The 24,861-nt window shown below is 50.4% G+C and overlaps 1 protein-coding gene across 1 annotated transcript in view; it reads right to left on the reverse strand.

The window, feature by feature from the left end:
• LOC124032429 (leucine-rich repeat-containing G-protein coupled receptor 6) overlaps positions 1 to 23,941 on the reverse strand; it is a 101,307-nt gene extending 77,366 nt beyond the window's left edge. The window contains exon 1 of the mRNA XM_046344821.1: positions 23,660 to 23,941. The gene's annotated coding sequence lies outside the window, so the exon portion shown is untranslated. The remainder of the gene's footprint in view (positions 1 to 23,659) is intronic.
• Between the last annotated feature and the right edge of the window lie 920 nt (positions 23,942 to 24,861).

Here is a 24,861-nt window from a genome sequence, read left to right on the forward strand (position 1 = left end):
CGTGCCTCACCAGGAAAGCCCTGGAGTGGGCCAACGTCGTGTGGAGAGAGGGTGTCCGCCCTTGTCTCGTGCCTCACCGGGAAAGCCCTGGAGTGGGCCAACGTCGTATGGAGAGAGGGTGTCCGCCCTTGTCTCGTGCCTCACCGGGAAAGCCCTGGAGTGGGCCAACGTCGTATGGAGAGAGGGTGTCCGCCCTTGTCTCGTGCCTCACCGGGAAAGCCCTGGAGTGGGCCAACGTCGTATGGAGAGAGGGAGATGCGGTGTTGGACCAGTTTGAGGAGTTCACCTGCCGTTTCCGGGCAGTCTTCGACCACCCACCCGAGGGTAGAGTGGCGGGAAAGCGCCTCTACCATCTGAGGCAGTTGACGAAGAGCACCCAGGAGACGAAGGTTGAAAGTCATGCGTCCTCCGATACACAACCCAACCAAGCCGCACTGCTTCTTAACACAGCGCGCATCCAACCCGGGAGCCAGCCGCACCAATGTGTCGGAGGAAACACCGTGCACCTGCCAACCTTGTTTAGCGCGCACTGCGCCTGGCGGCACAGGAGTCGCTGGTGCGCGATGAGACAAGGATTTCCCTACCGGCCAAACCCTCCCTAACCCGGACGACGCTAGGCCAATTGTGCGTCGCCCCACGGACCTCCCGGTCACGGCCGGTTACGACAGAGCCTGGGCGCAAACCCAGAGTCTCTGGTGGCGCAGCTGGCGCTGCAGTACAGCGCCCTTAACCACTGCGCCACCCGGGAGGCCCGGTTCTGGCTCCTTGGCATCAGAATCAGACCGAGGCGCCTGCGGTGGATGACTGGTTCCGGCGCGTGGAGGAAACCTGGGACGTCACCCATGTTCACCTTCAGCGCGCCGTGCTGCGCCAGAAAGTTGGCGCAGACTGTCACCGTAGTGCGGACCGGGTCTGGCTCTCGACCCGAAACCTGCCCCTCCGCCTGCCCTGTCGGAAGCTGGGTCCGCAATTTGTTGGGCCATTTAAAGCCCTGACTGGCTTTTGGTGCTCCAGGAATCTGAGGTGTGGGAGGTTCCTCCGCCCCCTCTGGAAATCTAGGGGGCCTTGGCGTACTCTGTTCGTTCCATATTGGATTCGAGACGTCGGGCGAGGGGCCTTCAGAACCTCGTGGACTGGGAGGGGTCCGGAGGAGAGATGCTGGGTTCCGGTTGAGGACGTGTTGGATCCTTCTATGCTGTGAGAGTTCCACCATCTCCTTCCGGATCGCCCTGCGCCTCGCCCTCCGGGTCATCCCCGGGGTCGGTGTCGACATACTGTTGGAGCCGCACGTCGGGGGGGTACAGTCACGACTTTGCCAAAGTCGGTCCCTCTCCATGTTCGGTGGTCGACGTCACAGACCTTCTAGCCATCACTGATCCATTTTTCATTTTCCATTGGTTTTGTCTTGTCTTCCTTCACACCTGGTCCCAATCCCATCAATGACATGTTGTGTATTTAACCCTCTGTTTCCCCTCATGTCCTTGTCGGTGATTGTTTGATTGTATGTATGTGTTAGTTATGTGTTGGTGTGCGACGCGTTTCTGTACGCACTTTTATTATTTTGTATATATATTTATTTTTTCGTTTTGTGAGCACTTATTAAACAACTCCGTTTATACCAACTTCGTTCTCCTGCGCCTGACTTCCCTGCCACCAATACGCACCCCATTACAAGGACAGACTGATGCTGTATGTGAATAACAGGACAGACTGATGCTCTCTATATATAACAGGACAGACTGATGCTCTATATGAATAACAGGACAGACTGATGCTCTCTATATATAACAGGACAGACTGATGCTCTATATGAATAACAGGACAGACTGATGCTCTCTATATATAACAGGACAGACTGATGCTCTATATATATAACAGGACAGACTGATGCTCTATATGAATAACAGGACAGACTGATGCTCTATATATATAACAGGACAGACTGATGCTCTATATGAATAACAGGACAGACTGATGCTCTATATGAATAACAGGACAGACTGATGCTCTATATGAATAACAGGACAGACTGATGCTCTATATGAATAACAGGACAGACTGATGCTCTATATGAATAACAGGACAGACTGATGCTCTCTATATATAACAGGACAGACTGATGCTCTATATGAATAACAGGACAAACTGATGCTCTACATAAATAACAGGACAGACTGATGCTCTATATATATAACAGGACAGACTGATGCTCTATATGAATAACAGGACAGACTGATGCTCTACATAAATAACAGGACAGACTGATGCTCTATATGAATAACAGGACAGACTGATGCTCTATATGAATAACAGGACAGACTGATGCTCTATATGAATAACAGGACAGACTGATGCTCTATATGAATAACAGGACAGACTGATGCTCTATATGAATAACAGGACAGACTGATGCTCTATATGAATAACAGGACAGACTGATGCTCTATATGAATAACAGGACAGACTGATGCTCTATATGAATAACAGGACAGACTGATACTCTATATATATATATATAACAGGACAGACTGATGCTCTATATATATAACAGGACAGACTGATGCTCTATATATATAACAGGACAGACTGATGCTCTATATATATAACAGGACAGACTGATGCTCTATCTCTGAGTCTCTGATGAAATAAGATATTTCCAATACAATGACAAGGCAGTCAAAGAGAAGCCTATGTGTTTACCTTCTATAGCGTCTGAAAGGACACACACACACACACACACACACACACACACACACACACACACACACACACACACACACACACACACACACACACACACACACACACACACACACACACACACACACACACACACACACACACACACACACACACACACACACACACACACACACACACACACAATGCCACAGGAAGGAGGACACAATACCATCCTCCCCTCATTCTTCCTCTAAAGAAAATGTTGAGCTTTTTCTCTTCTCTTTCTCTCACACACTCCAGACATCCTGGGCGAGGCATCACTCCTTTGTTTCTGAACTCACTCTCTCTTTCTCTCTTCCTCTCTTGCTTTTCTTTAGCACAAAGAGAGAGAGACGAGGCATTCACCTGGCTGAGACACGGAGAGGACACAGCCACAAAAGAGGGAGAAAGAAAGAGAGAGAAGGAAGAGGAATTGAGGGGAGACAGAGAGAGAGAGGGAAAGTAGGAGAAGAAGGCAGAATTAGAGGGAGAGGGAGAGAGAGAGAAGGAAGGAAGAGGAATTGAGGGGAGACAGAGAGAGAGAGGGAAAGTAGGAGAAGAAGGCAGAATTAGAGGGAGAGGGAGAGAGAGAGAAGGAAGAGGAATTGAGGGGAGACAGAGAGAGAGAGAGGGAAAGTAGGAGAAGAAGGCAGAATTAGAGGGAGAAAGAAAGAGAGAGAAGGAAGGAAGAGGAATTGAGGGGAGACAGAGAGAGAGAGGGAAAGTAGGAGAAGGCAGAATTAGAGGGAGAGGGAGAGAGAGAGAAGGAAGAGGAATTGAGGGGAGACAGAGAGAGAGGGAAAGTAGGAGAAGAAGGCAGAATTAGAGGGAGAGGGAGAGAGAGAGAAGGAAGAGGAATTGAGGGGAGACAGAGAGAGGGAAAGTAGGAGAAGAAGGCAGAATTAGAGGGAGAAAGAGAGAGAGAGAAGGAAGAGGAATTGAGGGGAGACAGAGAGAGAGAGAGGGAAAGTAGGAGAAGAAGGCAGAATTAGAGGGAGAAAGAAAGAGAGAGAAGAAAGGAAGAGGAATTGAAGGGAAGCAGAGAGAGAGAGGGAAAGTAGGAGAAGGCAGAATTAGAGGGAGAAAGAAAGAGAGAGAAGGAAGGAAGAGGAATTGAGGGGAGACAGAGAGAGAGAGGGAAAGTAGGAGAAGAAGGCAGAATTAGAGGGAGAGGGAGAGAGAGAGAAGGAAGAGGAATTGAGGGGAGACAGAGAGAGGGAAAGTAGGAGAAGAAGGCAGAATTAGAGGGAGAAAGAGAGAGAGAGAAGGAAGAGGAATTGAGGGGAGACAGAGAGAGAGAGAGGGAAAGTAGGAGAAGGCAGAATTAGAGGGAGAAAGAAAGAGAGAAGGAAGAGGAATTGAGGGGAGACAGAGAGAGAGAGGAAAGTAGGAGAAGAAGGCAGAATTAGAGGGAGAAAGAAAGAGAGAGAAGAAAGGAAGAGGAATTGAGGGGAGACAGAGAGACGTGAGATGTGTTAATGGGTCATGATTGGTGTGTTTTAAAGTCCCGCCCCCTGTGTTAATGGGTCATGATTGGTGTGTTTTAAAGTCCCGCCCCCTGTGTTAATGGGTCATGATTGGTGTGTTTTAAAGTCCCGCCCCCTGTGTTAATGGGTCATGATTGGTGTGTTTTAAAGTCCCGCCCCCTGTGTTAATGGGTCATGATTGGTGTGTTTTAAAGTCCCGCCCCCTGTGTTAATGGGTCATGATTGGTGTGTTTTAAAGTCCCGCCCCCTGTGTTAATGGGTCATGATTGGTGTGTTTTAAAGTCCCGCCCCCTGTGTTAATGGCGCCTTTCATCTTACCGTCTTTGGCACTAAATCATAAACATTCTATTGTTGTCTGACATCAAACTTGTACTTGTCAATCACATAGCTTTAAATACATTTATCCTCTCCATTTAAATGTCTGTAGTTCTGTCCTTGAGCTATTCCTTCCTATTGGCACATAAATGCATTTAGCCTGGGGAATGTATACTGGCATTTAGCCTGGGGGAATGAACACTGGCATTTAGCCTGGGGGAATGTATACTGGCATTTAGCCTGGGGGAATGTATACTGGCATTTAGCCTGGGGGAATGAACACTGGCATTTAGCCTGGGGGAATGTATACTGGCATTTAGCCTGGGGAATTTATACTGGCATTTAGCCTGGGGGAATGAACACTGGCATTTAGACTGGGGGAATGTATACTGGCATTTAGCCTGGGGGAAATTATACTGGCATTTAGCCTGGGGGAATGTATACTGGCATTTAGCCTGGGGGAATGAACACTGGCATTTAGCCTGGGGGAATGTATACTGGCATTTAGCCTGGGGGAATTTATACTGGCATTTAGCCTGGGGGAATGAACACTGGCATTTAGACTGGGGGAATGTATACTGGCATTTAGCCTGGGGGAAATTATACTGGCATTTAGCCTGGGGGAATGTATACTGGCATTTAGCCTGGGGGAATTTATACTGGCATTTAGCCTGGGGGAATGAACACTGGCATTTAGCCTGGGGGAATGTATACTGGCATTTAGCCTGGGGGAATTTATACTGGCATTTAGCCTGGGGGAATGTATACTGGCATTTAGCCTGGGGGAATGTATACTGGCATTTAGCCTGGGGGAATGTATACTGGCATTTAGCCTGGGGGAATTTATACTGGCATTTAGCCTGGGGGAATGTATACTGGCATTTAGCCTGGGGGAATTTATACTGGCATTTAGCCTGGGGAATGTATACTGGCATTTAGCCTGGGGAATGAACACTGGCATTTAGCCTGGGGGAATTTATACTGGCATTTAGCCTGGGGGAATGTATACTGGCATTTAGCCTGGGGGAATGAACACTGGCAATTAGCCTGGGGGAATGTATACTGGCATTTAGCCTGGGGGAATTTATACTGGCATTTAGCCTGGGGGAATGTATACTGGCATTTAGCCTGGGGGAATGTATACTGGCATTTAGCCTTGCATTTCGTCTTTTCTTCTTGACTTTGAAAAGCAAGTGTTTAAAGGGCCTTATATTTAGGAAATACATTTTTTAAATATTTTTTTTACCTTTATAAAAAAGTCCGTTAAGAACAAATTCTTATTTTCAATGACGGCCTAGGAACAGTGGGTTAACTGGTCTAGGAACAGTGGGTTAACTGGTCTAGGAACAGTGGGTTAACTGGTCTAGGAACAGTGGGTTAACTGGTCTAGGAACAGTGGGTTAACTGGTCTAGGAACAGTGGGTTAACTGGTCTAGGAACAGTGGGTTAACTGGTCTAGGAACAGTGGGTTAACTGCCTGTTCAGGAGCAGAACAACAGATTTGTACCTTGTCAGCTGGGGGGTTTGAACTTGCAACCTTCCGGTTACTAGTCCAACGCTCTAACCACTAGGCTACCCTGCCGCCCCTACACTCTAACCACTAGGCTACCCTGCCGCCCCTCCACTCTAACCACTAGGCTACCCTGCCACCTCTACACTCTAACCACTAGGCTACCCTGCCGCCCCTCCACTCTAACCACTAGGCTACCCTGCCTCCTCTACACTCTAACCACTAGGCTACCCTGCCGCCCCTCCACTCTAACCACTAGGCTACCCTGCCGCCCCTCCACTCTAACCACTAGGCTACCCTGCCGCCCCTCCACTCTAACCACTAGGCTACCCTGCCTCCTCTACACTCTAACCACTAGGCTACCCTGCCTCCTCTACACTCTAACCACTAGGCTACCTGCCCCCTCTACACTCTAACCACTAGGCTACCCTGCCTCCTCTACACTCTAACCACTAGGCTACCTGCCCCCTCTACACTCTAACCACTAGGCTACCCTGCCTCCTCTACACTCTAACCACTAGGCTACCCTGCCACCTCTACACTCTAACCACTAGGCTACCCTGCCTCCTCTACACTCTAACCACTAGGCTACCCTGCCTCCTCTACACTCTAACCACTAGGCTACCTGCCCCCTCTACACTCTAACCACTAGGCTACCCTGCCTCCTCTACACTCTAACCACTAGGCTACCCTGCCTCCTCTACACTCTAACCACTAGGCTACCCTGCCTCCTCTACACTCTAACCACTAGGCTACCCTGCCTCCTCTACACTCTAACCACTAGGCTACCCTGCCACCTCTACACTCTAACCACTAGGCTACCCTGCCGCCCCTCCACTCTAACCACTAAGCTACCCTGCCTCCTCTACACTCTAACCACTAGGCTACCCTGCCGCCCCTCCACTCTAACCACTAAGCTACCCTGCCTCCTCTACACTCTAACCACTAGGCTACCCTGCCGCCTCTACACTCTAACCACTAGGCTACCCTGCCGCCTCTACACTCTAACCACTAGGCTACCCTGCCGCCCCTCCCTCTAACCACTAGGCTACCCTGCCTCCTCTACACTCTAACCACTAGGCTACCCTGCCGCCCCTCCACTCTAACCACTAGGCTACCCTGCCGCCCCTCCACTCTAACCACTAGGCTACCCTGCCGCCCCTCCACTCTAACCACTAGGCTACCCTGCCTCCTCTACACTCTAACCACTAGGCTACCCTGCCTCCTCTACACTCTAACCACTAGGCTACCTGCCCCCTCTACACTCTAACCACTAGGCTACCCTGCCTCCTCTACACTCTAACCACTAGGCTACCTGCCCCCTCTACACTCTAACCACTAGGCTACCCTGCCTCCTCTACACTCTAACCACTAGGCTACCCTGCCACCTCTACACTCTAACCACTAGGCTACCCTGCCTCCTCTACACTCTAACCACTAGGCTACCCTGCCTCCTCTACACTCTAACCACTAGGCTACCTGCCCCCTCTACACTCTAACCACTAGGCTACCCTGCCTCCTCTACACTCTAACCACTAGGCTACCCTGCCTCCTCTACACTCTAACCACTAGGCTACCCTGCCTCCTCTACACTCTAACCACTAGGCTACCCTGCCTCCTCTACACTCTAACCACTAGGCTACCCTGCCACCTCTACACTCTAACCACTAGGCTACCCTGCCGCCCCTCCACTCTAACCACTAAGCTACCCTGCCTCCTCTACACTCTAACCACTAGGCTACCCTGCCGCCCCTCCACTCTAACCACTAAGCTACCCTGCCTCCTCTACACTCTAACCACTAGGCTACCCTGCCGCCTCTACACTCTAACCACTAGGCTACCCTGCCGCCTCTACACTCTAACCACTAGGCTACCCTGCCGCCTCTACACTCTAACCACTAGGCTACCCTGCCGCCTCTACACTCTAACCACTAGGCTACCCTGCCGCCTCTACACTCTAACCACTAGGCTACCCTGCCACCTCTCCACTCTAACCAACATTTTGAGTAGACAACTATTTATTGACCATAACAGGAAAATACATGGCAATTATTTACAAATGATTTCCAGGTAGGCTACGGCAGGCTGCTAACTTCCAGGTAGGCTACGGCAGGCTGCTAACTTTCAGGTAGGCTACGGCAGGCTGCTAACTTTCAGGTAGGCTACGGCAGGCTGCTAACTTCCAGGTAGGCTACGGCAGGCTGCTAACTTCCTGGTAGGCTACGGCAGGCTGCTAACTTCCAGGTAGGCTACGGCAGGCTGCTAACTTCCAGGTAGGCTACGGCAGGCTGCTAACTTTCAGGTAGGCTACGGCAGGCTGCTAACTTCCAGGTAGGCTACGGCAGGCTGCTAACTTCCTGGTAGGCTACGGCAGGCTGCTAACCTCCTGGTAGGCTACGGCAGGCTGCTAACTTCCAGGTGGGCTACGGCAGGCTGCTAACTTCCAGGTAGACTACGGCAGGCTGCTAACTTCCTGTTGAAGTGAAATGTGAAAAAACAAAAGCAGTGGAACACCTGAATTAAGAACATGCAGCTGTCAGGATACCATGACAACGGTTCCGACAACAGGGTCAAAGTTGAATGTCTCTTGCTCCTTCCCCGGTAAAAGGAACAGCTATATAAAAGGCTAGTGAAACTGAGGTAACAATAGGGCTCTTTGAAAGAAACATGTTTTTACAGACAACATACCGTGATTCCTGTGTGAAAGCACTAAGATATAAGAAGGGAGGTGAAGGGAGAGGAAGTTAAAAAGAATGGAAGAGAGAAAGAGAGATATGGAAAGGGTGAGAAGAAGGCAGAGTTAGAGTTAGAGAGAAAGAGAAAGAGGGAAATGAGGAAGGGGGTTAGAGAGAGAGAGAAAAGGAAGAGGGAAATGAAGAAGGGGTTAGAGAGAGAGAGAAAGAAAGAGGGGAAATGAAGAAAGGGGTTAGAGAGAGAGAGAAAAGAAAGAGGAAATGAAGAAGGGGGTTAGAGAGAGATAAATTGAGGGAAATGAGGGATAGAGGAAGGGAGAGTTAGAGAGAGAGAGAGAAAGAAAGAGGGATAGAGGAAGGGAGAGTTAGAGAGAGAGAGAGAGAGAGAGAGAGAGGGGATAGAGGAAGGGAGAGTTAGAGAGAGTGAGAGAGAAAGAGGGATAGAGGAAGGGAGAGTTAGAGAGAGAGAGAAGAAAGAGGGAAATGAAGAAGGGGGTTAGAGAGAGAGAGAGAGAGAGAAAGAGGGATAGAGGAAGGGAGAGTTAGAGAAAGAGAGAGAGAGAGAAAGAGGGATAGAGGAAGGGAGAGTTAGAGAGGGAGAGAGAGAGGAAATGAAAGAGAGAGGAAGGGAGAGTTAGGGAGAGAGAGAGAAAGAAAGAGGGATAGAGGAAGGGAGAGTTAGAGAGAGAGAGAGAGAGAGAGAGAAAGAGGGATAGAGGAAGGGAGAGTTAGAGAGAGAGAAAGAGGAAATGAAGAAGGGGTTAGTGTCATGCGGGTGAAAGAGGACCCAAAAGCGACTTAACAGAAACAGAGTTTATTTAAATCCAAACAGGGAATAACAAAAATCCTCTAGTCTGTAGAGGGAATAACTAGAGAAGCGGCCACAGACTGCAGGTCGCCGGGTAGGCGCAGGCCGTAGTTGATAGAGCCACCTGCTCACACGCAGCATCTGATGAAGGCAAAAACACGACAGGACAGGGCGAAACACAATCACAGCATGGTGAATACAAAACAAGGAACCGACGGGACAGGAACGGATCACAAAGGAATAAATAGGGACTCTAATCAGGGGAAAGGATCGGGAACAGGTGTGGGAAGACTAAATGATGATTAGGGGAATAGGAACAGCTGGGAGCAGGAACGGAACGATAGAGAGAAGAGAGAGCGAGAGAGTGAGAGAGGGAGGGGGAGAGAGAGGGATAGAAGGAGGGAAAGAACCAAATAAGACCAGCAGAGGGAAACGAATAGCATGGGGAGCACAGGGACAAGACATGATAATAAATGACAAACATGACAGTACCCCCCACTCACCGAGCGCCTCCTGGCGCACTCGAGGAGGAATCCTGGCGGCAACGGAGGAAATCATCGATGAGTGAACGGTCCAGCACGTCCCGAGACGGAACCCAACTCCTCTCCTCAGGACCGTAACCCTCCCAATCCACTAGGTATTGGTGACCCCGTCCCGAGAACGCATGTCCATGATCTTATGTACCTTGTAAATAGGTGCGCTCGACAAGGACGGGAGGGGGAGGGAAGACGAACGGGGTGCGAAGAAAGGGCTTAACACAGGAGACATGGAAGACAGGATGGACGCGACGAAGATGTCGCGGAAGAAGCAGTCGCACAGCGACAGGATTGACGACCTGGGAGACACGGAACGGACCAATGAACCGCGGAGTCAACTTACGAGAAGCTGTCGTAAGAGGAAGGTTGCGAGTGGAAAGCCACACTCTCTGGCCGCAACAATACCTTGGACTCTTAATCCTGCGTTTATTGGCGGCTCTCACCGTCTGTGCCCTGTAACGGCAAAGTGCAGACCTCACCCTCCTCCAGGTGCGCTCACAACGTTGGACAAACGCTTGAGCGGAGGGAACGCTGGACTCGGCAAGCTGGGATGAGAACAGAGGAGGCTGGTAACCCAGACTACTCTGAAACGGAGATAACCCGGTAGCAGACGAAGGAAGCGAATTGTGAGCGTATTCTGCCCAGGGGAGCTGTTCTGCCCAAGACGCAGGGTTTCTGAAAGAAAGGCTGCGTAGTATGCGACCAATCGTCTGATTGGCCCTCTCTGCTTGACCGTTAGACTGGGGATGAAACCCGGAAGAGAGACTGACGGACGCACCAATCAAACGACAGAACTCCCTCCAAAACTGTGACGTGAATTGCGGGCCTCTGTCTGAAACGGCGTCTAACGGGAGGCCATGAATTCTGAATACATTCTCAATAATGATTTGTGCCGTCTCCTTAGCGGAAGGAAGTTTAGCGAGGGAATGAAATGTGCCGCCTTAGAGAACCTATCGACAACCGTCAGAATCACAGTCTTCCCCGCAGACAAAGGCAGACCGGTAATGAAGTCTAAGGCAATGTGAGACCATGGTCGAGAAGGAATGGGGAGCGGTCTGAGACGACCGGCAGGAGGAGAGTTACCCGACTTAGTCTGCGCGCAGTCCGAACAAGCAGCCACGAAACGGCGCGTGTCACGCTCCTGAGTCGGCCACCAAAAGCGCTGGCGAATAGACGCAAGAGTGCCTCGAACACCGGGATGACCAGCTAACTTGGCAGAGTGAGCCCACTGAAGAACAGCCAGACGAGTGGAAACAGGAACGAAAAGGAGGTTACTAGGACAAGCGCGCGGCGACGCAGTGTGCGTGAGTGCTTGCTTAACCTGTCTTTCAATTCCCCAGACTGTTAACCCGACAACACGCCCATAAGGAAGAATCCCCTCGGGATCAGTAGAAGCCACAGAAGAACTAAACAGACGGGATAAGGCATCAGGCTTGGTGTTCTTGCTACCCGGACGGTAAGAAATCACAAACTCGAAACGAGCGAAAAACAACGCCCAACGAGCTTGACGGGCATTAAGTCGTTTGGCAGAACGGATGTACTCAAGGTTCTTATGGTCTGTCCAAACGACAAAAGGAACGGTCGCCCCCTCCAACCACTGTCGCCATTCGCCTAGGGCTAAGCGGATGGCGAGCAGTTCACGGTTACCCACATCATAGTTGCGCTCAGATGGCGACAGGCGATGAGAAAAATAAGCGCAAGGATGAACCTTATCGTCAGACTGGAAGCGCTGGGATAGAATGGCTCCCACGCCTACCTCTGAAGCGTCAACCTCGACAATGAATTGTCTAGTGACGTCAGGAGTAACGAGGATAGGAGCGGACGTAAAACGTTCTTTTAGAAGATCAAAAGCTCCCTGGGCGGAACCGGACCACTTAAAACACGTCTTGACAGAAGTAAGAGCTGTGAGAGGGGCAGCAACTTGACCGAAATTACGAATGAAACGCCGATAGAAATTAGCGAAACCTAAAAAGCGCTGCAACTCGACACGTGACCTTGGAACGGGCCAATCACTGACAGCTTGGACCTTAGCGGAATCCATCTGAATGCCTTCAGCGGAAATAACGGAACCGAGAAAAGTAACGGAGGAGACATGAAAAGAGCACTTCTCAGCCTTTACGTAGAGACAATTCTCTAAAAGGCGCTGTAGAACACGTCGAACGTGCTGAACATGAATCTCGAGTGACGGAGAAAAATCAGGATATCGTCAAGATAGACAAAAACAAAAATGTTCAGCATGTCTCTCAGAACATCATTAACTAATGCCTGAAAAACAGCTGGCGCATTGGCGAGACCGAACGGCAGAACCCGGTACTCAAAATGCCCTAACGGAGTGTTAAACGCCGTTTTCCACTCGTCCCCCTCTCTGATGCGCACGAGATGGTAAGCGTTACGAAGGTCCAACTTAGTAAAGCACCTGGCTCCCTGCAGAATCTCGAAGGCTGATGACATAAGGGGAAGCGGATAACGATTCTTAACCGTTATGTCATTCAGCCCTCGATAATCCACGCAGGGCGCAGAGTACCGTCCTTCTTCTTAACAAAAAGAACCCCGCCCCGGCCGGAGAAGAAGAAGGCACTATGGTACCGGCGTCAAGAGACACAGACAAATAATCCTCGAGAGCCTTACGTTCGGGAGCCGACAGAGAGTATAGTCTACCTCGAGGAGGAGTGGTCCCCGGAAGGAGATCAATACTACAATCATACGACCGGTGAGGAGGAAGGGAGTTGGCTCGGGACCGACTGAAGACCGTGCGCAGATCATGATATTCCTCCGGCACTCCTGTCAAATCGCCAGGTTCCTCCTGAGAAGTAGGGACAGAAGAAACGGGAGGGATGGCAGACATTAAACACTTCACATGACAAGAAACGTTCCAGGATAGGATAGAATTACTAGACCAATTAATAGAAGGATTATGACATACTAGCCAGGGATGACCCAAAACAACAGGTGTAAACGGTGAACGGAAAATCAAAAAAGAAATAGTCTCACTGTGGTTACCAGATACTGTGAGGGTTAAAGGTAGTGTCTCAAATCTGATACTGGGAAGATGACTACCATCTAAGGCGAACATGGGCGTAGGCTTATCTAACTCTCTGAAAGGAATGTCATGTTTCCGAACCCATGCTTCGTCCATGAAACAACCCTCAGCCCCAGAGTCTATCAAGGCACTACATGTAGCACCCGAACCGGTCCAGCGTAGGTGGACCGACAAAGTAGTACAGGACCTTGATGGAGAGACTTGAGTAGTTGCGCTCACCTGTAGCCCTCCGCTTACAGATGAGCTCTGGCTTTTACTGGACATGAATTAACAAAATGTCCAGCAACTCCGCAATAGAGGCACAGGCGGTTGGTGATCCTCTCCTTATTCGAGATGCGAATCCCTCCCAGCTGCATGGGCTCAGTCTCAAAGCCAGAGGAGGGAGATGGTTGCGATGCGGAGCAGGGAAACACCGTTGATGCGAGCTCTCTTCCACGAGCCCGGTGACGAAGATCTACCCGTCGTTCTATGCGGATGGCGAGAGCAATCAAAGAGTCCACATCTGAAGGAACCTCCCGGGAGAGAATCTCATCCTTAACCACTGCGTGGAGTCCCTCCAGAAAACGAGCGAGCAGCGCCGGCTCGTTCCACTCACTAGAGGCAGCAAGAGTGCGAAACTCAATGGAATAATCCGTTATGGACCGTTCCCCTTGGCATAAGGAAGCCAGGGCCCTAGAAGCCTCCCCACCAAAAACTGAACGGTCAAAAACCCGAATCATCTCCTCTTTAAAGTTCTGGAATTTGTTAGAGCAATCAGCCCTTGCCTCCCAGATAGCTGTGCCCCATTCTCGAGCCCGGCCAGTAAGGAGTGAAATGACGTAAGCAACCCGAGCTCTCTCTCTAGAGTATGTGTTGGGTTGGAGAGAGAACACAATCTCACACTGCGTGAGAAAGGAGCGGCACTCAGTGGGCTGCCCGGAGTAGCAAGGTGGGTTATTAACCCTAGGTTCTGGAGGCTCGGCAGGCCAGGAAGTAACAGGTGGCACGAGACGTAGACTCTGGAACTGTCCAGAGAGGTCGGAAACCTGAGCGGCCAGGTTCTCCACGGCATGGCGAGCAGCAGACAATTCCTGCTCGTGTCTGCCGAGCATGGCTCCTTGGATCTCGACGGCAGTGTAACGAGCGTCTGAAGTCGCTGGGTCCATTCCTTGGTCGGTTCCTTCTGTCATGCGGGTGAAAGAGGACCCAAAAGCGACTTAACAGAAACAGAGTTTATTTAAATCCAAACAGGGAATAACAAAAATCCTCTAGTCTGTAGAGGGGAATAACTAGAGAAGCGGCCACAGACTGCAGGTCGCCGGGTAGGCGCAGGCCGTAGTTGATAGAGCCACCTGCTCACACGCAGCATCTGATGAAGGCAAAAACACGACAGGACAGGGCGAAACACAATCACAGCATGGTGAATACAAAACAAGGAACCGACGGGACAGGAACGGATCACAAAGGAATAAATAGGGACTCTAATCAGGGGAAAGGATCGGGAACAGGTGTGGGAAGACTAAATGATGATTAGGGGAATAGGAACAGCTGGGAGCAGGAACGGAACGATAGAGAGAAGAGAGAGCGAGAGAGTGAGAGAGGGAGGGGGAGAGAGAGGGATAGAAGGAGGGAAAGAACCAAATAAGACCAGCAGAGGGAAACGAATAGCATGGGGAGCACAGGGACAAGACATGATAATAAATGACAAACATGACAGTTAGAGAGAGAGAGAGAGAAAGAGGGATAGAGGAAGGGAGAGTTAGAGAGAGAAAGAGAGAGAGAAAGAGGGAAATGAAAGAGAGAGGAAGGGAGAGTTAGAGAGAAGGAAGGAGAGACTGATCCACAAACACAACGTTTAAAACACAACGTTTAAAACACAACATTTAAAACACAACATTTAAAACACAAACAACGTTTAAAACACAAACAACGTTTAAAACACAAACAACGTTTAAAACACAACATTTAAAACACAACATTTAAAACACAACGTTTAAAACACAACCACAACGTTTAAAACACAACGTTTAAAACACAACATTTAAAACACAACCACAACGTTTAAAACACAACGTTTAAAACACAACGTTTAAAACACAAACACAACGTTTAAAACACAACGTTTAAAACACAACATTTAAAACACAACATTTAAAACACAACATTTACAACACAACGTTTAAAACACATACACACACCTTCCACCCCATTTATTTGTCTACCCCCAGCATAAATATCTCTTGTTACCGGGCGGAAGTTGCTTTGTGAGAATTGCCCCAAGGGAGTGGCTTTTTGTGAGGATTGCAGAACACCAAAGAGGGAGAGCGAAGAGATGAAAGAGTTTAAGGATTTATTTCCCTTTACAGGACTATTTCTTCCATTTATTTTAGTTAGTAATTACATAATAATAATAATAATAATATAATTACATGTATCTCTCTTGCTCTTTCTTCTCTCCCTCTCATGTCTTTAATTACAGGTGTGTCTGATCATTAACAACATATTGACTCAGAGCCAGAGACGGCAGCAGCCATGATTCCCTGTAACACACCTACCATCTCTCTCTGTAGCCCAGAGGTTAGTGAATGTGTCCAGGTGATTCTCTCTAACCACTAGGAGTAGAGTGGGGGAGGAGGGGGAGTAGAGTGGGCGAGGAGGGTGAGAGGAGTAGAGTGGGGGAGGAGGGGGAGTAGAGTGGGCGAGGAGGGGGGAGAGGAGTAGAGTGGGCGAGGAGGGGGAGAGGAGTAGAGTGGGGGAGGAGGGGGAGTAGAGAGGGCGAGGAGGGTGAGAGGAGTAGAGTGGGGGAGGAGGGGGAGTAGAGTGGGCGAGGAGGGGGAGAGGAGTAGAGTGGGCGAGGAGGGGGAGAGGAGTAGAGTGGGGGAGGAGCGGGGAGTAGAGTGGGCGAGGAGGGGGAGAGGAGTAGAGTGGGGGAGAAGGGGGAGTAGAGTGGGCGAGGAGGTTAGAGAGGAGTAGAGTGGGGGAGAAGGGGGAGTAGAGTGGGCGAGGAGGGGGAGAGGAGTATAGTGGGGGAAAAGGGGGAGTAGAGTGGGCGAGGAAGGGGGAGAGAGAGGAGGGGGAGTGGGGGAGAAGGGGGAATAGAGTTGGGGAAAAGGGGGAGTAGAGTGAGTAGAGTGGACGAGGAAGGAGGAGAGAGAGGACAGGGGGAGAGTGGGAGAGAAGGGGGAGTAGAGTGGGCGAGGAAAAGTAAGCATGTCACTATTAGTCCTGTTGGTTACCAAGCATGTCACTATTAGTCCTTTTGGTTACCAAGCATGTCACTATTAGTCCTGTTGGTTACCAAGCATGTCACTATTAGTCCTGTTGGTTACCAAGCATGTCACTATTAGTCCTGTTGGTTACCAAGCATGTCACTATTAGTCCTGTTGGTTACCAAGCATGTCACTATTAGTCCTGTTGGTTACCAAGCATGTCACTATTAGTCCTGTTGGTTACCAAGCATGTCACTATTAGTCCTGTTGGTTACCAAGCATGTCACTATTAGTCCTGTTGGTTACCAAGCATGTCACTATTAGTCCTGTTGGTTACCAAGCATGTCACTATTAGTCCTGTTGGTTACCAAGCACGTGCCAAATTAAATTGGCCTTCACGAGCCGTAACGTCCTAGTAAATATATTGTATCTGTGAGCTACTCTCAGAAGCTCTGGCTCAATTTAAACCAGCATAACTCTCAGATTCATACTCAGGAATCATATGAGCTACACTCTCTGCCTCGGTTTTATTACGGTGGTGTTCCCTGCAGGTACATACAACACCTCTCCATACTGCCTACCAGAGGCTTGCTTTCTCTGAAAACACACACGTGCCCCTGGGCAGCTCCTTCTCTCTAATCTCGTATCAAAGCCTGCGTCTTTCAAAGCATCACACACACACACACACGTGATCTTCCTGTCCAGTTTTGCACCCCCCCAGGCTCGTGCAGTGGAGGAGATTTTTGCAGGCTATATTCAACCTTGTCTCAGGGTAGTAAGTTAGGGGTCTGTTGATATCCCTCTAGTGGTGTGGGGTCTATACTCGACCTTGTCTCAGGGTAGTAAGTTAGGGGTCTGTTGATATCCCTCTAGTGGTGTGGGGTCTATACTCAGCCTTGTCTCAGGGCAGTACGTTGGTGGTTTGAAGATATCCCTCTAGTGGTGTGGGGGCTGAGCTTTGGCAAAGTGGGTCGGTTATATCCTTCCTGGTTGGCCCTGTCTGCGGGTATCGTCGGACGGGGCCACAGTGTCTCCCGACCCCTCCTGACCCCTCCTGTCTCAGTCTCCAGTATCTATGCTACAATAGTTTGTATGCCTGGAGTCTGGGGTTAGTCTGTTATATCTGGAGTATTTCTCCTGGCTTATCAGGTGTCTCTCTCTCTCTCTCAATTCAATTCAAGGGCTTTATTGTCATGGGAAACATGTGTTAACATTGCCAAAGCAAGTGAGGTAGATAATATACAAAAGTGAAATAAACAATAAATAAACAGTCTCTCTCTCTACCTGGCCTGATGACTCCTGGCTGTCCCCAGTCCATCTGGTCATGCTGCTGCTCCAGTTTCAACTGTTCTGCCTGCCTTGGATCATTGTTACTCTAACTTCCGCGACGCATATAAGGCCCTGCCCCGCCCCCCTTTCGGAAAAGCTGACCACGACTCCATTTTGCTGATCCCTGCCTACAGACAGAAATTAAAACAAGAGGCTCCCACGCTGAGGTCTGTCCAACGCTGGTCAGACCAAGCTGACTCTACACTCCAAGACTGCTTCCATCACGTGGACTGGGACATGTTTCGTATTGCGTCAGATGGGAATATTGACGAATACGCTGATTCGGTGTGCGAGTTCATTAGAACGTGCGTCGAAGATGTCGTTCCCATAGCAACGATAAAAACATTCCCTAACCAGAAACCGTGGATTGATGGCAGCATTCGCGTGAAACTGAAAGCGCGAACCACTGCTTTTAATCAGGGCAAGGTGACTGGAAACATGACTGAATACAAACAGTGTAGCTATTCCCTCCGTAAGGCTATCAAACAAGCTAAGCGTCAGTACAGAGACAAAGTGGAATCTCAATTCAATGGCTCAGACACAAGAGGCATGTGGCAGGGTCTACAGTCAATCACGGACTACAAGATGAAATCCAGCCCAGTCACGGACCAGGATGTCTTGCTCCCAGGCAGACTAAATAACTTTTTTGCCCGCTTTGAGGACAATACAGTGCCACTGACACGGCCTGCAACGGAAACATGCAGTCTCTCCTTCACTGCAGCCGAGGTGAGTAAGACATTTAAACGTGTTAACCCTCGCAAGGCTGCAGGCCCAGACGGCATCCCCAGCCGCTCCCTCAGAGCATGCGCAGACCAGCTGGCCGGTGTGTTTACGGACATATTCAATCAATCCCTATACCAGTCTGCTGTTCCCACATGCTTCAAGAGGGCCACCATTGTTCCTGTTCCCAAGAAAGCTAAGGTAACTGAGCTAAACGACTACCGCCCCGTAGCACTCACTTCCGTCATCATGAAGTGCTTTGAGAGACTAGTCAAGGACCATATCACCTCCACCCTACCTGACACCCTAGACCCACTCCAATTTGCTTACCGCCCAAATAGGTCCACAGACGATGCAATCTCAACCACACTGCACACTGCCCTAACCCACCTGGACAAGAGGAATACCTATGTGAGAATGCTGTTCATCGACTACAGCTCGGCATTCAACACCATAGTACCCTCCAAGCTCGTCATCAAGCTCGAGACCCTGGGTCTCGACCCCGCCCTGTGCAACTGGGTACTGGACTTCCTGACGGGCCGCCCCCAGGTGGTGAGGGTAGGCAACAACATCTCCTCCCCGCTGATCCTCAACACGGGGGCCCCACAAGGGTGCGTTCTGAGCCCTCTCCTGTACTCCCTGTTCACCCACGACTGCGTGGCCACGCACGCCTCCAACTCAATCATCAAGTTTGCGGATGACACAACAGTGGTAGGCTTGATTACCAACAACGACGAGACGGCCTACAGGGAGGAGGTGAGGGCCCTCGGAATGTGGTGTCAGGAAAATAACCTCACACTCACCGTCAACAAAACTAAGGAGATGATTGTGGACTTCAGGAAACAGCAGAGGGAACACCCCTATCCACATCGATGGAACAGTAGTGGAGAGGGTAGCTAGTTTTAAGTTCCTCGGCATACACATCACAGACAAACTGAATTGGTCCACTCACACTGACAGCGTCGTGAAGAAGGCGCAGCAGCGCCTATTCAAGCTCAGGAGGCTGAAGAAATTCGGCTTGTCACCAAAAGCACTCACAAACTTCTACAGATGCACAATCGAGAGCATCCTGGCGGGCTGTATCACCGCCTGGTACGGCAACTGCTCCGCCCTCAACCGTAAGGCTCTCCAGAGGGTAGTGAGGACTGCACAACGCATCACCGGGGGCAAACTACCTGCCCTCCAGGACACCTACACCACCCGTTGTTACAGGAAGGCCATAAAGATCATCAAGGACATCAACCACCCGAACCACTGCCTGTTCACCCCGCTATCATCCAGAAGGCGAGGTCAGTACAGGTGCATCAAAGCTGGGACCGAGAGACTGAAAAACAGCTTCTATCTCAAGGCCATCAGACTGTTAAATAGCCACCACTAACATTGAGTGGCTGCTGCCAACACACTGTCATTGACACTGACCCAACTCCAGCCATTTTAATAATGGGAATTGATGGGAAATGATGTAAATATATCACTAGCCACTTTAAACAATGCTACCTTATATAATGTTACTTACCCTACATTATTCATCTCATATGCATATGTATATACTGTACTCTACATCATCGACTGCATCCTTATGTAACACATGTATCACTAGCCACTTTAACTATGCCACTTTGTTTACTTTGTCTACACACTCATCTCATATGTATATACTGTACTCGATACCATCTACTGTATGCTGCTCTGTACCATCACTCATTCATATATCCTTATGTACATGTTCCTTATCCCCTTACACTGTGTATAAGACAGTAGTTTTGGAATTGTTAGTTAGATTACTTGTTGGTTATCACTGCATTGTCGGAACTAGAAGCACAAGCATTTCGCTACACTCGCATTAACATCTGCTAACCATGTGTATGTGACAAATAAAATTTGATTTGATTTGATTTGATTTGGACTATGGAACCCTGACCTGTTCACCAGACATGTTACCGTGTCCCGGACCTGCTGTTTTCGACTGTCTCTCTCTACCGCACCTGCTGTCTCTAACTCTGAATGATATTTCCTCCTGAGGTGCTGACTTTTGCACCCTCTACAACCACTGTGATTATTATTGTTATTTGAACCTGCTGGTCATCTATGAACGTTTGAATATCTTGGAGAACGATCTGGCCGGTGGAGGCTGCTGAGGGGAGGACGGCTCGTCATAATGGATGGAATATTTCAATGAAATGATATCATACACATCAAAGACGCGGTGGTTGATACCGTTATGAGCTGTCCTCCCTTCAGCAGCCTCCACTGGTTCTGGCCTTAATGTACTCTGATCATCAGGGCGGCAGGGTAGCCTAGTGGTTAGAGTGTAGAGCGGCAGGGTAGCCTAGTGGTTAGAGTGTAGAGGCGGCAGGGTAGCCTAGTGGTTAGAGTGTAGAGGCGGCAGGGTAGCCTAGTGGTTAAGAGTGTAGAGGCGGCAGGGTAGCCTAGTGGTTAGAGTGTAGAGGCGGCAGGGTAGCCTAGTGGTTAGAGTGTAGAGGCGGCAGGGTAGCCTAGTGGTTAGAGTGTAGAGGCCTAGTGGGTTAGAGTGTAGAGGCGGCAGGGTAGCCTAGTGGTCAGAGTGTAGAGGCGGCAGGGTAGCCTAGGGTTAGCCCTAGTGGTTAGAGTGTAGAGGCGGCAGGGTAGCCTAGTGGTTAGAGTGTAGAGGCGGCAGGGTAGCCTAGTGGTCAGAGGTAGTGGTTAGAGTGTAGAGGCGGCAGAGTAGCCTAGTGGTTAGAGTGTAGAGGCGGCAGGGTAGCCTAGTGGTTAGAGTGTAGAGGCGGCAGGGTAGCCTAGCCTAGTGGTTAGAGTGTAGAGGCGGCAGGGTAGCCTAGTGGTTAGAGTGTAGAGGCGGCAGGGTAGCCTAGTGGTTAGAGTGTAGAGGCGGCAGGGTAGCCTAGTGGTTAGAGTGTAGAGGCAGGGTAGCCTAGTGGTTAGAGTGTAGAGGCGGCAGGGTAGCCTAGTGGTTAGAGTGTAGAGGAGGCAGGGTAGCCTAGTGGTTAGAGTGTAGAGGCGGCAGGGTAGCCTAGTGGTTAGAGTGTAGAGGCGGCAGGGTAGCCTAGTGGTTGGACTAGTAACCGAAAGGTTGCAAGTTCAAATCCCCGAGCTGACAAGGTACAAATCTGTCGTTCTGCCCCTGAAGAGGCAGTTAACCCACTGTTCCTAGGCCGTCATTGTAAAATAAGAATTTGTTCTTAACTGACTTGCCTGGTTAAATAAAGGTAAAATAAAATAAAAATGTGATCACACACACACACCCTTCTAGTTGCTTAAAGTAACAATTCTCTTCATAAATCATAGAGAAATATATTGTAGGAACTCTGAAAACATTCTGCTCTTCTGATTCTTGAGGTGTTACGACAGAGAGACTCAGAGAAAGATGTCGGGACATTTGTGTGTCCTGTAACGCTGTGTTTATAAACACTTGGATGGGTCAGTATGAATACAGCAGCCTCCGTTTGATGTTAGAATGTCCTGCAGTCTGTCCAGGACAGGACAGGACATCTGCAGGACATCAGGTCACCTGTAGTCTGTATAACGGCCCCTCTAGAGGTCACCTGTAGTCTGTATAACGGCCCCTCTAGAGGTCACCTGTGTCCTGTAGTCTGTATAACGGCCCCTCTAGAGGTCACCTGTGTCCTGTAGTCTGTATAACGGCCCCTCTAGAGGTCACCTGATGTCCTGCAGTCTGTATCCAAATATAGGGTAGAGTGGGTAGGGTAGAGGGGGTAGGGTAGAGGGTGTAGGGTGTAGAGTGGAGTGGGTAGAGGAGGTAGGGGGTAGGGTAGAGGAGGTAGGGGGTAGGGTAGAGGAGGTAGGGTAGAGTGGGTAGGGTAGGGTAGGGGGTAGGCTAGAGGAGGTAGGGTGTAGGGGGTAGAGTGGGTAAGGGGTAGGGTAGAGTGGGTAGGGGAGAGGGGTAGGGTAGAGGAGGTAGGGTAGAGGAGGTAAGGGGTAGGGTAGAGGGGGTAAGATAGAGTGGGTAGGGTAGAGTGGGTAGGGTAGAGGGGGTAGGGTAGAGGGGGTAGGGTAGAGGGGTAGGGTAGAGGGGGTAGGGTGTAGAGTGGAGTGGGTAGGGTAGAGTGGAGTGGGTAGAGGAGGTAGGGGGTAGGGTAGAGGAGGTAGGGGGTAGGGTAGAGGAGGTAGGGTAGAGGAGGTAGGGTGTAGGGTAGAGTGGGTAGGGGGTAGGGTAGAGTGTGTAGGGGAGAGGGGGTAGGGTAGAGGGGGTAGGGTAGAGGGGGTAGGGTAGAGGGGGTAGGGGGGGGGTAGGGTAGAGGGGGTAGGGTAGAGGGGTAGGTAGGGTAGAGGAGGTAGGGGGTAGGGTAGAGGGGGTAGGGGGGGTAGGGTAGGGTAGGGGGTAGGGGGTAGGGTAGAGGAGGTAGGGTAGAGAGGAGGTAGGGGGTAGGGTAGGGTAGAGGAGGTAGGGTAGAGGGGGGGGTCCTGGGCTCAGTTGGTAGGCATGGCGCTAGGGGTAGGGGTTCGAGGACCACCCATAGGGTATGCAGGACTGGTAGGATAAAAGCGTCTGAAATGGCAGGTATTATTATATATTAGGTTATTGGGTAGGGTAGAGGGGGTAGGGTAGAGTGGGTAGGGTAGAGCAGGTAGTGGTAGGGTAGAGGAGGTATGGTAGAGGAGGTAGGGTAGAGGAGGTAGGGGGTAGGGTAGAGGGGGTAGGGTAGAGGGAGTAGGGTAAAGCGCATAGAGTATTGGAGGTAGGTGGTAGGGTAGAGGTGGTAGGGTGTAGGGTAGAGTGGGTAGGGTAGAGTGGGTAGGGTAGAGTGGGTAGGGTAATAATATAATAATATATGCCATTTAGCAGACGCTTTTATCCAAAGCGACTTAGAGGGGGTAGGGTAGAGTGGGTAAGGGTAGGGTAGAGGGGGTAGGGTAGAGTGGGTAGGGTAGAGTGGGTAGGGTAGAGGGGGGTAGGGTAGAGGGGGTAGGTTGTATGGTAGAGGGGGTAGGGTAGAGGGGGTAGGGTAGAGGGGGTAGGGTAGAGTGGGTAGGGTAGAGGGGGTAGGGTAGAGGGGGTAGGGTAGAGTGGGTAGGGTAGAGTGGGTAGGGTAGGGTAGAGGGGGTAGGGTAGAGGGGGTAGGGTAGGGTAGAGTGGGTAGGGTAGAGTGGGTAGGGTAGAGTGGGTAGAGTAGAGGGGGTAGGGTAGAGGGGGTAGGGTGTAGGGTAGAGGGGGTAGGGTAGAGGGGGTAGGGTAGAGGGGTAGGGTAGAGTGGGTAGGGTAGAGGGGGTAGGATAGAGGGGGTAGGGTAGAGGGGGTAGGGTAGATGGGGTAGAGGAGGTAGGTTAAATATAGATACATACTATAGTGTACTTACAGGTAAGTAGTTAGATGGCTGAGGTTTTCAGGTACAGCTGATAGTCCCAGTTCAGAACAGTCCGCCAGAACAAAGATGCCATCCTCCTCACACTGACACGGAGAAGGGCACAGTCCTGCCCCCGATGAGTCCTTCTGTCCCCGCGCCCGTACCCCAACACACCCCACGACCAGCACAGCACCATCAACACACACAGCATCTCTCTCTCTGTCAGTCTCTCTCTCTCTCTGTCAGTCTCTCTCTCTGTCAGTCTCTCTCTCTCTCTCTCTCTCTCTCTCTCTCTCTCTCTCTCTCTCTCTCTCTCTCTCTCTCTCTCAGTCTCTCAGTCTCTCTCTCTCTGTCTCTCTCTGTCAGTCTCTCCAGTCTCTCTCTCTCTCTCTCTCTCTCTCTCTCTCTCTCTCTCTCTCTCTCTCTCTCTCTCTCTCTCTCTCAGTCTCTCTGTCAGTCTCTCTCTCTCTCTTTCTCTCTCTGTCTCTCTCTGTCAGTCTCTCCAGTCTTGTCAGTCTCTCTCTCTCTCTCTCTGTCTGTCTGTCTCTCTCTCTCTCTCTCTCTCTCTCTCTCTCTCTCTGTCTCTCTCTCTCTGTCAGTCTCTCCAGTCTTGTCAGTCTCTCTCTCTCTCTGTCAGTCTCTCCAGTCTTGTCAGTCTCTCTCTCTCTCTCTGTCAGTCTCTCCAGTCTTGTCAGTCTCTCTCTCTCTCTGTCAGTCTCTCCAGTCTTGTCAGTCTCTCTCCAGTTGGTATACCAGTCAGCAGTTAGGTCCCATAGTTTAACACATCTCTTGGTTGCCTTCTCCCTCTGCTCTATCTCTTCTTCTGTATCAATCTGCCTCCCACCTCTCTCTCTCTCTCTCTCTCTCTTTTGAAACATGTACCTATTGTATAGTGAGTTCATCAGCTCTGAATGTGCTGTGTTGATTGGCTCAAAGTTTTGGAGCTGGGCTGGAACATTTCAGATGAGGGGAGGGCCCTAGATCCCTTTCTCTTTGAGTCTGGGAGGGAGAAAATAGGACGACAAGTGGAACAGAGAGCAGTGGAGAGGAGGGGAAGAGAGAGGCAGGGGGAGGAGGGGAAGAGAGAGGAAGGGGGAGGAGGGGAAGAGAGAGGAGGGGGAGGAGGGGAAGAGAGAGGAAGGGGGAGGAGGGGAAGAGAGAGGAGGGGGAGGAGGGGAAGAGAGAGGAAGGGGGAGGAGGGGAAGAGAGAGGAG

This window comes from Oncorhynchus gorbuscha, linkage group LG03, assembly GCF_021184085.1.
Source record: "Oncorhynchus gorbuscha isolate QuinsamMale2020 ecotype Even-year linkage group LG03, OgorEven_v1.0, whole genome shotgun sequence".
Lineage (NCBI taxonomy): Eukaryota > Metazoa > Chordata > Actinopteri > Salmoniformes > Salmonidae > Oncorhynchus > Oncorhynchus gorbuscha.